Below are 16,069 nucleotides of genomic sequence, written 5' to 3'. Positions count from 1 at the left end.
CCTAAAGCACAATCTTTTAAGTGTGGCACAACTTAATGACATAGGGTACCCACTGGAGTTTAGAAATGGAATGTGCAAAATCTTTGACAACAAAGGTGAATTGATTGCAGTCGAGAAACAAACCAGAGGTAATCTATTTTATCTCAATCCTAAAGTTAGCAACTGTTTGATTGCAAAATTAGATGATAGCTGGCTTTAGCATAGGAGATTTTGTCATATAAATTTTGACAATATTGTTAAAATAAGCAAGTCTAAGACAGTAAGAGGTATGCCTCAGCTAGACAAACAGGTTAATGCTCTTTGTAAAGAATGTCAACTAGGAAAGATGATGTCTTCAACTTTTAAGAGCAAGTCCTTCTCAGCAAAGCACTTGTTAGATTTGGTTCATACAAATCTATGTGGACCAATAAGAACAAGAAGCATTCAAGGTGACTGATACTTCATGATCTTCACTGATGATTGTTCAAGGATGACGTGGGTCACATTCTTGAAGGATAAGAATGAAGCTTTTGGTAAATGCAAGGCATTCAGAGCCTTAGTTGAGAAAGAGAGTGGCAAAAAGATAAAATGTCTAAGAACAGATCAAGGTGATGAATTCACTTCTGTGGACTTCACTAAGTATTGTGATGATAATGGTATCAAGCGGCAACTTTCTGCACCAAGGACACCACATCAAAATGATATAGCAGAGAGAAACAACCAGTCAGTGGTTGAAGTTGCTAGAACTATGTTGATACAAGGAGGTGTAGCAAAAACATTTTGGAAAGAAGCTGCAAGTACAACTGTTTACACAATGAATCGAATTCTGGTGAAAAGAGGTAAGGACAAGACCCCATATGAATATTGGTATGGGAGATCACCTGATGTTAGCTATTTTAAGATATTTGCAAGCAAATGTTTTATTGAAAGAGGTGATTACATAAGCAAGTTTGAAGCTAAGAGTGACAAAGGCATATTTCTTGGCTATTCCACCAAGAGTAAGGCCTATAAATGCTTCAACAACCAAACATAGAAAATTGTTGAGAGTGCTGATGTTTGTGTAGATGAATGTCCCAAAGTTTCAAAAGGAACTAGTTCTGAGAAGAAGGATGAAGATCCTTTCATCTTGCTTTTGGAACCTGAAACTGTTAAATCAGAAACTGGTAAAGCAAATCCTGATGTACTTGTTCAACATGAACAAATGAATTCAGAGGAAGATGATAATGAAGAAGTTGAACCTAAAGAGAATGATCATGTTATTCCTAGGTATGTGAGACTGAATCACAGTCCTGAACAGATAATTGGAGATAAGGATGCCAATGTACTAACTAGAACGATAATAAGAGAGAACTCTTGCATGATCTCCACCTTTGAACCTAGAAGTGCTAAGGAGGCATTTGGTGATGATCATTGGGTGAAAGTTATGGAGGAGGAGTTGGATCAAATTGAGAAAAACAACACTTGGACCTTGGTACCCCAACCAGTAAACAAGAATTTTATAGGTACTAAATGGGTGTTAAGAAACAAGTAAAATGAAGATGGTGTTGTAATTCACAACAAGGCAAGATCAGTATGCAAAGGTTATGTGCAAGAAGAAGGAGAAGATTATGGAGAAACTTTTGCACCAGTAGAAAGATTAGAAGGTGTTAGAACATTGCTTGCATTTGGAGCTCATAAGAAGTTCAAGGTATACCAGATGGATGTTAAGTCTACATTCTTGAATGGGATACTAGAAGAAGAGGTTTATATAGAGCAACCTGATGGTTATGCATTGACAGAAAAGGAAGACATGGTATGCAAATTGCATAAAGATTTGTATGGATTAAAGCAGGCACCCAGAGCATGGTATGAATGGCTTCATACTCATCTAATGAAGATAGGATTTGCTAGAACCAGTGATGACATCAATATTTATCTCAAGTCTTAAGGAGATGAAATACTGGTCAGTGAAGTATTTGTTGATGACATTATATTTGGAGGTAATGATGACATGAGTAATTGTTTTGTAGATGAAATGGAGAATGAATTTGAGATGTCATTAGTAGGGGAAATAAAAAATTTCATAGGCTTACAGATACAACAAGTGAAGAATGTTATTTTTATTACTCAATCCAAGTATGTGAAAGAGGTTTTGAAGACTTTTGGTATGAGTGACTGTAAACCAGTTGGAACCCCAATGGTTATAGGTTGTAAAATTGTCCAAGGAAGATGCATCTAAGTCTATAGATGAAAAGGAATATAGGTCAATGATTGGCAAATTACACTATGTTGTTCATAGTCGACCGAATATTGCCCATGCAGTTGGTATTGTTGCTAGATTTTAGAAGAATCCAAAGGAGGCACATCTGATGGCAACCAAAAGAATTTTTAGATATCTGAAAGGTACTGTTGACTATGGGATATGGTATCCATATGGTGGAAATTTTGATTTGAAAGCATACACAGATGCTGATTGTACAGGAAATATTGATGACCAGAAGAGTACTACCGATGGAGCATTCTTTCTAGGAGCAAGGATAGTTTCATGGAGTAATAAAAAGCAGAGTTGAACTTCAAAATCTACTGCTAAAGCTGAGTATGTAGCAACTTATATGAATTGCACACAAGCTATGTGGATGAGACACATTTTGGAAGGTTTGAAGATGGAAATCTCAGAACCAATAAAGATTTTGTGTGATAATATAAGTGCAATAAACATTTCAAAAAATCATGTTTTGCACGCAAGGACTAAGCACGTTGAATTGAAATATCACTTCTTGAGGGAAAAAGTTCAAAGTAAAGATGTTATCTTGGAGCATGTTTCTACCAAGGAGCAGCTTGCAGATATCTTTACCAAACCTCTTCCTAAGACCACTTTCGAGTATCTTAGAAATCAATTGGGTGTTGCCCGTCTTCATGAAGTTAGTTGAGCATGATGCTAATTGCATCAGTCCCTGAACCACTTGTAGAATTTTACATGGATTGATGAAGAAGTGGATGTATTCCACAGGGGAGCATCAAGTTGCAGAATGATGTTGATGGATAGTGAGAATAGAATTACATTTTCTTTTTACTTTCACTTTGGCATTGTTGTCAAAGGGGGAGAAGAATTATGTGATTGAGGAGAAGAATTATGTGTCTGATTAGGTGAACCAGCGACAGGCTGAAGACAGGCAGTAGTAAAGTGAATACTTGGTAATGTAAACCAGGTTTCCTATTCACCAATCTCAACAACAATCAGAAGCGTTGATATTTGTATTGCCATCAATGCCAAAGGGGGAGATTCTTGGCATTTTGAGTTTATTGCCATTTTGCATAGAGATTGCATTAATGATATGTTGTCATTGATGTCAATTGAACCGATAATGGTATTCATGTTATTGTTGATATTGTTGTTTTTGATATTGGCTAGTAACCGGTAAGAAGAGATTTGTGGAAGATGTTGTAAACTGGTATGTAAGGTTTATGAGTTGAACCGGTGAAAAGGGTTAAACCTTTCTAAGAAATGTAATCGGTAAACCCTATCAGCTGTTAAACCCTAACTGATCAAGTTTGTTGGTTTATTATCTGATAAGCGGTAATGATGGAGACACATGTGATCATTGTATGAGGAAGAGTTCAAATTGTTTTGGCGCATGTGTTTTTTTATCTAGGGAAGGAGCAAAGTGGATTGCATCTAATGCACAACGCGTGATGAGTTACAAAGTCTGATGAAGCGGTTGGAATTTTATTGAAGAATGTGAATAGATTGTCATGATTTCTAATGGTCAAGATTGTACCGACTTGTTTGTAATCTCGATGATGAGAATTAGGTTTTTTTTGTGTTATCGACATAACTGATTTGTATTTAAGGTCGGTGAAGTTGTTTGTAAAGGTTGTTGGCAAGATTGATAGAAACCTGTTGAGTGTGTAGTTACCTAACCGGTGAATGGATCTGCTCTTTGAGTGAAGGCAGATTGAAGCTTAGAAGGGTCTGAACAAGCAAATGTAGTGCTACTCAGATAGATCAAGAAAACCTATTGTTTTCTAACAATTACAACATAAGTGAAATCCCTTAACTGGGTAAGCTCTAACAAGATTGGTTACTCATTAAATCCTCTAACAAGGTGGTCCATTAGCTTGGATTCTTAAATCCTCTAGCGAGGTTAATCCTAACAGGGTATTGTGCTTTTCATCAAGGCATATTTGTAAATCCCTTAACTGGGTGATTCAATGTAGTACCCCTACTAGTTTGAACTCATTAGACTCATATTTTATTATTGTTTGTTTTCAGTGGATACATTACCATGATATGTTATTCAGATTTGTATGACATTATGCTTTATCTAGAGATGAGATGTATAATTTATTTGCAGTATTTTAGTATTTGTGATTTATGGCATTTTTGGATTATTGCTATGTACTGACATTTTACTTTATCTATGCAATGTGCAATTATATGTTGTGTGTTTGTGAGTGTATTGGATGCAAGGGGATGATTTTCTTTCACTCATTTCGGTGAGACAAGGAACATCGTGATTCTCCTTCATCGGTGTGTATGTCGTGTTTTCTATATTGTATATATGCATGTGTGGTTTGGTGATGCAGGTTATTGCAGGTACAAGTATTGGGTAGGTACGAGGTATCATCTCCACCTGGCTTCACAAGTCTGAGTGTGCCTTATATTTTTCAATGGAAGTGGAGGATATAGTAGTTGACCCTATTTTACTCAGTTACACTCGTGTGAGTGTCGTCAGTTGGTCGTCTTGTTAGTTTGTTCAGCCTTCGTATTTTGTCGTTTGATCTTTGTATGGGTAATTGCTTGAGTTTTCTTTAATTTGAGTGTTTTAGTGGATTTAATTAATTAATTAATTAAGTTTATAGAATTATCTCATAGTTGTATTGTTTATGCATTGAGATTATAAATTTAGTTAATTAAAAGAAATTATTAAATTAAGTTGCAAGCTGCATGATATTAGAAATATATTTTTATTTAAATGGAAAAATAAATTAGATTAATTGTATTTATTATTTCCTAGAATTATAATTAAATTAGTTTATTGAAAGGATTAGGGCTCTTCTACAGATTTCTTCCAGGAAAGCTATACTAGGTTGGATGATTTCTTAGTTGTGGGTTTTTAGTAAATATTTCTATTTTTCTCTGCTTGATGTGTGTGTAAAATTATTGTCAAATCCAAAACCCTCTTCTGGTTAATTCAGGTTTTGATTTAAAATTCATCCCTGATGATTATTTCTAGTTTATGGGAAAAATGTAATTTTGGGAAAATTAGGAAAAATTATGATAAAAAATTTAGCAAGGTTTCATGATGCATGGAGAATTGCAAGATTTGTAAGAAAGGGTATTTACCTGAGAAATTATCTTCTCTCGTTTGATTTTGTTTTAAGTTTTGGCTATGTCAGTTTTGTTTATTAATGGAATCTTTGCGAAATGGTTTATTACCTTAAGAAAATTTAATTATACCTTATATTTATTTTGGTTAATTAAATCTTGGAAAAATAATTTAAGAAAATATATATATATTGTGAAGGATTAAAATGAAATTATTGGAAAAGGATTGTTTTTATTGAAATTACTGTAAAAAGGTGTTATTTAAAAAAATATATATATAATAAAAAAAATAAAATAAAATAAAATAAAATTTAAATTAATTTTTTTTTTACATTTTAATGGTAGTTAGGTAGGGAGCTACGTACGGTAGCATCTATTACCGGATGGTAGCACTTGCTACCTACGGTAACAGTGCTACCGGACGGTAGCATCTGCTACCTACGGTAACAGTGCTACCGGACGGTAGTACTTGTTACCGTGCGGTGGCAGGGGGTTTAATGCACCTTTTTCTAAAATCATATGGTACAGTCCGAAAGCAATGTTTTCGATATCCGTGCAGGGTTTGTTTTTACAAATTGTTATTTTATTTAAATTGACTTTTTATATATATATATGCGTGTGTATGTATATATATATATGTATGTATGTATATATGTATGTATGTATATGTATATATGTATATATATGTATGTATATATGTATATATGTATGTATATATATGTATATACATACATATATACATATATACATACATACATATATATATATACATACATACATATATATATATATATATATATATATATATATATATATATATATATATATATATATATATACATACACACACACACATATATATATGCAATTATATAAGTTAATTTTATGAAGTTTGGTATTATTTTTATAATACTGTGGAAATTAAATTTTGAAGTGATAAACATATATTCTGTAATATAATTAAAAGTAAATTATATATAGGTAAACGTTTAAATATATTATATGAATATAATTTAATCTATAGTTACAATTATATTTTATGAATATAATTAAATTATAGTTTGGGTGTTTTCAGATAAGCTTGTAAAGTCTAGATTTAGATTTATGCTTGAGAACATTAGGAGATTAATTCATATGTGAATTTATTTAACTTTATTGGACAAATGACAAGATGGATTTATTTGTATTAAATAGTTGTATTTTCTTATTATCTGGAAAATCTTTATTTGCAAATAATTTATGCTTTGGTTGTTTTAAGAAAAGATTGTCTGTATTAGGATCTTGTGTAATGGTGTTCTCAGTCAAGTTTAATTTCATTGCAATTCTGGTTGAATTATCGTTGTGTCCTATGTTACTATTTCTCCTTGGTCAGGTGTTGTTGTATAACCTTATTGATGTGAGCCATTGTGTGTGTTTGTCCAAATGGTCAATCTTGAGTTAGTGATTATGTATCCTTCACCTGTGCTTTGTCAGGATTGTTTATGGTTGTCTGTTTCACCATAGAGTTCTCATAGAGAGACCTTTCCTGTTAGTGTCCTATGAGAGAGAGTGGCTTTCGAGTGGGGGCCGTGCCCGAAGTGGATGACATGATAACCCGTCAAAAGTCAGTTAAAAAGTGATAACTTAATAATATATTTGGGGGAAGTGAGATAAATATTAATTAAGATAATGTACCTCATGCAAAGGTGTAGTGCTAGTGCAGGGCTCATAATGCTATGAGAAGGCCTGGAATGACAAACTTACCACCTTGTCTTCATGAAAGGATTGGTAGGGTCCGCATGAGACTTAGTTGGAACCAGAGGCTCGGGAGAGGTTACCAGGAGAAACCCAGAATGGAGGTCGGGACCTATGGAGGTTGTACCATGGTATCCACCGTAAGACATGCAATGACACTCTCTCCTTAGAGTCACTTATGTTTTGTGAGTTGAGTCACATGGATGTTTGTGGAGTCTTGTAGTCCTTTCATACGTGTCTTACTTTGCTTGCTTGAGGGTTTTCTACTATCTCCTAGGATGGTGGGGTGGTTCCATTTCGGGATCACATGGTTGGGTGGTAGTGCCACTTCCCACCAGATGTTTTAGATTGTATCTTCAGGCGAGGAAAGGCTTCACTGGTGTTTCTTGGTTCCTGGTTCATGTACTAGCTCTTGTTCGAGATCATTGTTCAGTTGAGACCTTGTGGTCATTGTATCAGACTTTTATGTAACCTTGATATTGTAACTTTGTAATCTGTGGCATTATTTGAAGCCATGTATTTGTGGATATTGTAATAGTATGTTAGTGGAATGTATGTTATTTCAGTTGCTTTGATCATATGTTAAATTGTTTTATGGAATTTGGATACATTGGAATACTTTCATTTCTTCATTATGGAATTTAGATGTATGTGTAGTTTTAAACTTAAGCATTTAATTTATCTAATTAAATGGACAATTGGATTTACTGTGGTGTTAATATAATCTATGAATTAATCTTCGTTGGTAACCCTTAGGAAATCATATGTTAGACTTTTGTTGTGTTATTAAATGTACAATGGTTATAGCTAATGCACTTAGTCTTTAAAAAAATAAAATTATTTCACCCTTTAGTTGCCTAGTTGTGTTGTTTCCTTTAGGGTTCTTGGCGGGGCATTACATTTGGTATCAGAGCTCAAGTTTCAACACTAGGTACTTTGGATTTGTAGTGTGCCTTTCAGTTGACCATCTTGCTTAGGTCATAATGTGTGTATCTCTCTTGTCTTATCCTTGCTATAGATCTGAACCGTTTTCTCTTTTATGGTACCAGGTCATGGCTAGGAAAGCTAGAGGAGGTGGTTGTATAGGTGGTCGCAAAGGAGGCAGAGGTGGAGGATGGGGTTGTGGTTCTGACCATCACAGTCCTTCACCACCATCCACTCATGTGAGTGTTGAGCCAAAACAGTCAGTTCATCAGGAGCAGGAACAATCTATTCATCAGAACTCTCAGCATGCAGGAGAACATGTTCCCAAAATGGAAGAGCTGAGATAGATGTTTTAGGAGGTTCAGGCTAGGTTAGGCCAAAGGTTTGAGTTTGAGCAACCTATTCATGCTCAGGTTGAGGAGCTGCTTCAACAGGTTCCAGAAGAGAGAGAGAGAGAGAGAGAGAGAGAGAGAGAGAGAGAGAGAGAGAGAGAGAGAGAGAGATCACCAAGGAGAGGGGAGATTCCAGCTGTCCGAGATCCACCTTCCTTGGGTCACATAAAGGACTTGATGAGGTCCAATCCTCCTTACTTTGATGGTATGGGTACTGGTCTTGAGGCAGAGACCTGGCTCATTGGTTTAGACCAGTGTTTCACTATGTTTCCATATAGTAGCAACACCAAGGCGAGATGTGCTATTATGCGTCTCAATAAATTTGCTTCAATCTGGTGGAGATTAGAGGAGGAGAAGATCGGTGTATGCATTAACACCATTACATGGGAACTATTTCTGGAGAGATTCAAGGCACGATTTCTCTCACCTCAGTGGAGGCAGACTCGAGCAGATGAGTTTTACACCTTGCGTCAGTATGGGATGACAGTAGATTAGTATGAGCACAAGTTCTATGAGCTCAAACAATACGCTAGAATTGGTAATGACGAGGCTATGCTTGTCCAACATTTCTTGCAAGGTTTGAATGACCGTATCAGTGGAGGAGTGAGGGTGTTTGAGCCACCTTCAGTAGAGATAGCAGTGGCGAAAGCCAGATTGGTTGAGCTAAACCTTAGTTGTGCACTTGGTGGTCAGATAGGTGTGCAGATAGGGAGTGCACCTAATAGAGGAGCTTGCTTCTCTTGTGGGCAGTTTGGTCACAGAGCTGCGCAGTGCCCTCAAAATTTCCACAACACAAGTAGTCAAAGGCCAGCAGCATCTGAACCTATAGTGGGAGATGTAGGGAGATCCCATAGAGCATTTGCAGTGATAGATCACTACCAAGTTGATCATCAGGGTACAGTCATTGAGGCAGCAGGTATGTTGCATGGAACCCCTATCTCTGTACTTTTTGATTCTGGTGCTTCAGATTCTTTTATTTCTTCATCCATTGTGGAGAAGTGCGGACTTACTTTTGCTAAGCAAGCGGATAGGTGGCAAGTAGAGTTGGCTACAGGTGTCCGTGTTTCTGTAGATGCCTTTGTTCCCAGTTGTGAGCTGAGACTAGGAACCATAGTTACTTCAGTTGACCTTTGAGTTATTCCTTTGGGTTCTTATGGAGTTGTATTGGGGATGGATTGGCTATCATCTCATAGTGCTCATGTAGATTGTCGCAAGAAGATAGTAGAGTGTTTAGATGACCTTGGCAAAGAAGTGGAGATTGTGGGAGTTTAGAGGTCGATATCCCTACGTATGATCTCCGCTATGCAACTTAAGCAGTGCATGCTTAGAGGATGTCAGCTTTTTGTAGTTACTCTTGAGGAATTGGATGAGTCAAAGAGTCGAGAAATCACTCTTGATAGTCACCCTATTCTTAGGGAGTATGCTGATGTGTTTCCATTGGGTATTCCTGGTATGCCTCCGAAGTGAGACATAGACTTTCATGTCGATTTAGTTCCTGGTGTAGAACCTATTTTGAGAGATCCATATCGGATGACTACTCAGGAGTTGAGTGAATTGAAGTTGCAAATAGAAGAATTATTGGCCAAGGGATTCATTCGTCCTAGTGTTTCCCCTTGGGGTGCACCTGTTATCTTTGTTAAGAAGAAAGATGGTTCTCTTCGGTTATGCATTGATTACCGATAGCTGAATAAGGTAACCATCCGGAATAGATATCCATTGCCTCGTATAGATGACCTTTTTTATCAGGTTAAGGGAGCCAAGGTGTTCTCTAAGATTGACTTGAAGTCTGGATACCATTAGTTGCGCATTCAAGATGCAGACATTCATAAGACAACATTTCATACTCATTATGGTCACTATGAGTTCACAGTGGTGCCATTCGGGTTGTCGAACACGCCTTCAATTTTCATGAGCTTAATGAATGGGGTTTTTCGCACCTACCTTGATCATTTCATCATTGTATTCTTGGATGACATTCTGATTTATTCTAGATCTATGGAGGAGCATGAGGGTCACTTATGTCAGGTTTTGCAGTGCTTGAGGGAGAATCAACTTTATGCCAATTTGGCAAAGTGTGACTTCTTCCAGACTGAGGTGAACTATCTTGGTCATGTGGTTTCAGGAGAAGGTATATCCATGGATCCTACAAAGATCCAAGCCATTGTTGATTGGCCAGCACCGACCAATGTTTCAAAAGTTAGGAGTTTTATGGGTTTGGCCGGATATTATCGTCGCTTTGTTGAAGGCTTTTCTTGGATAGGACACTCGATTACTTCTCTTCAGAGAAAAGGGAAGAAGTTTGTTTGGTCAGAACAATGTGAAGCAACTTTTAGAACTTTGAAGGAACTCCTTGTCAGTGCTCCGATTTTGGCAGTTCCTGATCCATCTAGAGATTTTATGGTATGCACAGATGCCTCTTTGGAAGGTATAGGTGCAGTACTTATGCAGGATGGACGTGTGGTTGCTTATGAATCTCGCAAACTCAAGAACCACGAGTTGAACTATCCAGTTCACGATTTAGAGTTGGCAGTTGTAGTTCATGCTTTGGTTAGATGGCGGCATTTCCTATTAGGGCGTCAGTTTGAGCTACATAGTGATCACCGCAGTTTGCATTATATATTCACACAGCCAAATTTGAATGCTCAACAGCGGAGATGGATGGAATTCTTTTGCGAATATGATTTTGAGGTTCTTTATATTTAGGGGAAAGAGAACGTAGTGGCGGATGCTTTGAGTCATAGGCAACATGAAGTTTCAGTAATGTACCTTGGAGTAGACTTGAGAGAGAGGATTCTTGGAGTTCTTCCTCAGGATACTTGGTATCAGGATGTTAGAGTAGTGATAGATTCTGGAAGGCCTTTAGAGGGTAGATTCTCTGGATATAACCTTGAGGCAGATGGACTTCTTTGTCACCATGGATAGATCTATGTACCTCCTTTGGAAGGTCTTCGTGTTTTGATCATGACCGAGGCCCATCGTGCACCTTATTCGGCACATCCAAGTGTCAAGAAGATGCACGTAGATCTTAGATAGATTTATCATTGGGTGGGTGTGAAACATGACATTGCTGATTTTGTGTCGAAGTGTTTAGAGTGTCAGCAAGTGAAGGCAAAGCATCAACACCCAGCAGGGCTTTTATAGCCTAATCTAGTACCGGATTGGAAATGGGATATCATTTCCATGGATTTCATTGTTGGATTGCATGTCTCTTCGTGTCGTCATGATGCCATCATGGTCATAGTTAACAGATTGACTAAGGTTGCTCATTTTTTTCCCATTTGAGCTTCCTACATAGCAACAGTGGTGGCATGAGTCTTCTTAGAAGAAGTAGTGAGATTGCACGGGATTCCGAGGTGGATCATATCTGATGGAGATCTTGTCTTTACTTCAGCATTGTGGTCCTCACTTCAGCATGATTTGGGGACTCAATTGAACTTTAGTTTAGCTTATCATCCAGAGACAGATGTTCAGACAGAGAGAGTGAATCAGGTATTAGAGGACATGCTTCGCATGTATGTGATGGACCAACAGTCACACTCGAAGGACTATATCTATCTAGTGGAGTTTTCTTATAACAATGGATATCATAGCTCCATAGGTATGTCCCCCTTTCAGGCATTATATGGTCATCCTTGCCACACTCCTTTGAGTTGGGATCGGTTAGAGGACAGGGTGCTTATAGGATTGGATATTCTTCGGGAGATGGAGTAGCAGGTAGATAGGATTCGTGAGCATTTAGTAGCAGCTCAGGATAGATAGAAAAAGTATGCAGATGCTCATAGGATAGATCATCAATTTTCTGTTGGTGACCGTGTGTTCTTGAGAGTGCATCCGCAGAAGAGTCCGATCCATTATGGAAAGGGTTCTAAGTTGGCGCCTCGGTTTGTTGGACCTTTTGAGATCCTTGAGAGGATAGGACCTGTTGCTTACCGTCTAGCCTTGCCACCGAGTCTATCCCGCATCCACGATGTCTTTCATCTTTCAATTCTTCGACCTTATCATCCGGATGTGACACATGTTCTTGATTGGAACTCTTTGCAGGTTGAGGACGGGAAACTTTCCATGGAGCCCGTGCGCATTCTTCAGCATCGGGATTTGATCCTCAGGGGTCATACCATCGACCAGGTAAGGGTCCTATGGGACCCAAATGATGAGACCTCGGTGACTTGGGAGGATGCAGCGAAGATGAGAGAGCTGTATTCTTATTTATTTTAGGCTTCCAAGAGTAAGCCTAGTTTTGGGGGGGAGAATGTAGTACCCCTACTTGTTTGAACTCATTAGACTCATATTTTATTATTGTTTGTTTTCAGTGGATACATTGCCGTGATATGTTATTCAGATTTGTATGACATTATGCTTTATCTAGAGATGAGATGTATAATTTATTTGCAGTATTTCAGTATTTGTGATTTATGGCATTTTATGGATTATTGCTATGTACTGACATTTTACTTTATCTATGCAATGTGTAATTATATGTTGTGTGTTTGCGAGTGTATTGGATGCAAGGGGACGATTTTCCTTTACTCATTTCACTGAGATAGGGAACGTCGCAATTCTCCTTCATCGGTGTGTATGTCATGTCTTCTATATAGTATATATGCATGTGTGGTTCGGTGATGCAGGTTATTGCAGGTACAAGTACCGGGTAGGTACGGGGTATCATCTCCACCTGGCTTCACAGGTCTGAGCGTGCCTTATATTTTCTGATGGAAGTGGAGGAGATAGTAGTTGACCCTATTTTACTCAGTTACACTCGTGTGAGTGTCGTCAGTTGGTTGTCTTGTTAGTTTGTTCGGCCTTCGTATTTTGTCTTTTGATCTTTGTATGGGTAATTGCTTGAGTTTTGTTTAATTTGAGTGTTTTAGTCGATTTAATTAATTAATTAATTAAGTTTATGGAATTATCTCATAGTTGTATTGTTTATGCATTGAGATTATAAATTTAGTTAATTAAAAGAAATTATTAAATTAAGTTGCAAGATGCATGATATTAGAAATATATTTTTATTTAAATTTAGCAAGGTTTCATGATGCATGGAGAATTGCAAGATTTGTAAGAAAGGGTATTTACCTGAGAAATTATCTTCTCTCATTTGATTTTGTTTTAAGTTTTGGCTATGGCTGTTTTGTTTATTAATGGAATCTCTGCGAAATGGTTTCTTACCTTAAGAAAATTTAATTATACCTTATATATATATATATATATAGTGAAGGATTAAAATGAAATTATTGGAAAAGGATTGTTTTTATTGAAATTATTGTAAAAAGGTTTTATTTAAAAAATAAATAAAAAAATAAAATAAAATGTAAATTTAAATTTTTTTTACATTTTAATGGTAGTTAGGTAGGGAGCTACCTACGGTAGCATCTGCTACTAGCGGTAGTACGCAGTACTACTGACGGTAACAGTGCTACCGGACAGTAGTACTTTTTATCGTGCGGTGGCATGGGCTACCTTGCACGATGGTAGGGGGCGATTAATGCGCCTTTTTCTAAAATTGTGTGGTATAGTCCGAAAATAGTGTTTTCGATATCCGTGCATTCGATATCCGTGCAGGGTTTGTTTTTACAAATTGTTATTTTATTTAAATTGACTTTTTAAATATATATGTATATATATGTGTGTGTGTGTGTGTGTGTGTGTGTGTGTGTGTGTGTGTGTGTGTGTGTGTGTGTGTGTGTGTGTGTGTGTGTGTGTGTGTGTATATATACAATTATATAAGTTAATTTTATGAAGTTTGGTATTATTTTTATAATACTGTGGAAATTAAATTTTGAAGTGATAAACATATATTCTATAATATAATTAAAAGTAAATTATATATAGGTAAACATTTAAATATATTATATGAATATAATTTAATCTATAGTTACAATTATATTTTATTAATATAATTAAATTATAGTTTGGGTGTTTTTAGATAAGCTTGTAAAGTCTAGATTTAGATTTATGCTTGAGAACATTAGGAGATTAATTCATATGTGAATTTATTTAACTTTATTGGACAAATGACAAGATGGATTTATTTGCATTAAATAGTTGTATTTTCTTATTATCTGGAAAATCTTTATTTGCAAATAATTTATGCTTTGGCTATTTTAAGAAAAGATTGCCTGTATTAGGATCTTGTGTAATGGTGTTCTCAGTCAAGTTTAATTTCATTGCAATTCTGGTTGAATTCTCATTGTGTCCTATGTTACTATTTCTCCTTGGTCAGGTGTTGTTGTATAACCTTATTGATGTGAGCCATTGTGTGTGTTTGTCCAAATGGTCAATCTTGGGTTAGTGATTATGTATCCTTCACCTATGCTTTGTCAAGATTGTTTATGGTTGTCTGTTTTGCCATAGAGTTCTCGTAGAGAGACCTTTCCTATTAGTGTCCTATGAGAGAGAGTGGCTTTCCAGCGGGGGCCGTGCCCGAAGTGGATGACAGGATAACCCGTTGAAAGTCAGTTAAAAAGTGATAACCTAATAATATATTGGGGGGAAGTGAGATAAATATTAATTAAGATAATGTACCTTGTGTATAGGTGTAGTGCTAGTACAGGGCTCATAATGCTACGAGAAGGCCTAGAATGGCAAACTTACCACCTTGTCTTCACGAAAGGATTGGTAGGGTCCGCATGAGACTTAGTTGGAACCAGAGGCTCGAGAGAGGTTACCAGGAGAAACCCAGGATGGGGGTCGTGACCTATGGAGGTTGTACCATGGTATCCACCGTAAGACATGCGATGACACTCTCTCCTTAGAGTCACTTGTGTTTTGTGAGTTGAGTTACATGGATGTTTGTGGAGTCTTGTAGTCCTTTCGTACTTGTCTTACTTTTCTTGCTTGAGGGTTTTCTACTATCTCCTAGCACGATGGGGTGGTTCCATTTCGGGATCACATGGTCGGGTGGTAGTGCCACTTCCCATCGGATGTTCTGGATTGTATCTTTAGGCGAGGAAAGGCTTCGCTGGTGTTTCTTGGTTTGTGGTTCATGTACCAGCTCTTGTTCGAGATCATTGTTTAGTTGAGACCTTGTGGTCATTGTATCAGACTTTTATGTAACCTTGATATTGTAACTTTGTAATCTGTGGCATTATTTGAAGCCATGTATTTGTGGATATTGTAATAGTATGTTAGTGGAATATATGTTATTTCAGTTGCTTTGATCTTATGTTAAATTGTTTTATGGAATTTGGATACATTGGAATACTTTCATTTCTTTATTATGGAATTTAGATGTATGTGTAGTTTTAAACTTAAGCATTTAATTTATCTAATTAAATGGACAATTGGATTTAGTGTGGTGTTAATATAATCTATGAATTAATCTTCATTGGTAACCCTTAGGAAATCATATGTTAGACTTCTGTTGTGTTATTAAATGTGCAATGGTTATAGCTAATGCACTTAGTCTTTAAAAAAAAAAATATTTCACCCTTTAGTTGCCTAGTTGTGTTGTTTCCTTTAGGGTTCCTAGCAGGGCATTACAGATTCCTAATCAGAATTAGTTCTTAACATGACTTATTGTAAAGCTTTAACAGGATTGGTTCCTAACAGGGCGGACTTCAAAAGAGTTCAGATAGCTATCCTTGTGAGTCCCATCTCACCATGGTTTTTACTTATTTGGGTTTTCCATGTATAAACATTTGTGTCAAGTGGTGAATGCTTTTGTGGTTATGATCTTATTTGTTGATTTGGTTAAACTTCTGATAAGGCACGATAAGTAGAAGCATTAAAAGAT

This window comes from Cryptomeria japonica, chromosome 9 (genome assembly GCF_030272615.1).
Source record: "Cryptomeria japonica chromosome 9, Sugi_1.0, whole genome shotgun sequence".
In the NCBI taxonomy this organism is placed as follows: domain Eukaryota; kingdom Viridiplantae; phylum Streptophyta; class Pinopsida; order Cupressales; family Cupressaceae; genus Cryptomeria; species Cryptomeria japonica.
This window is presented reverse-complemented; position numbering follows the sequence as displayed.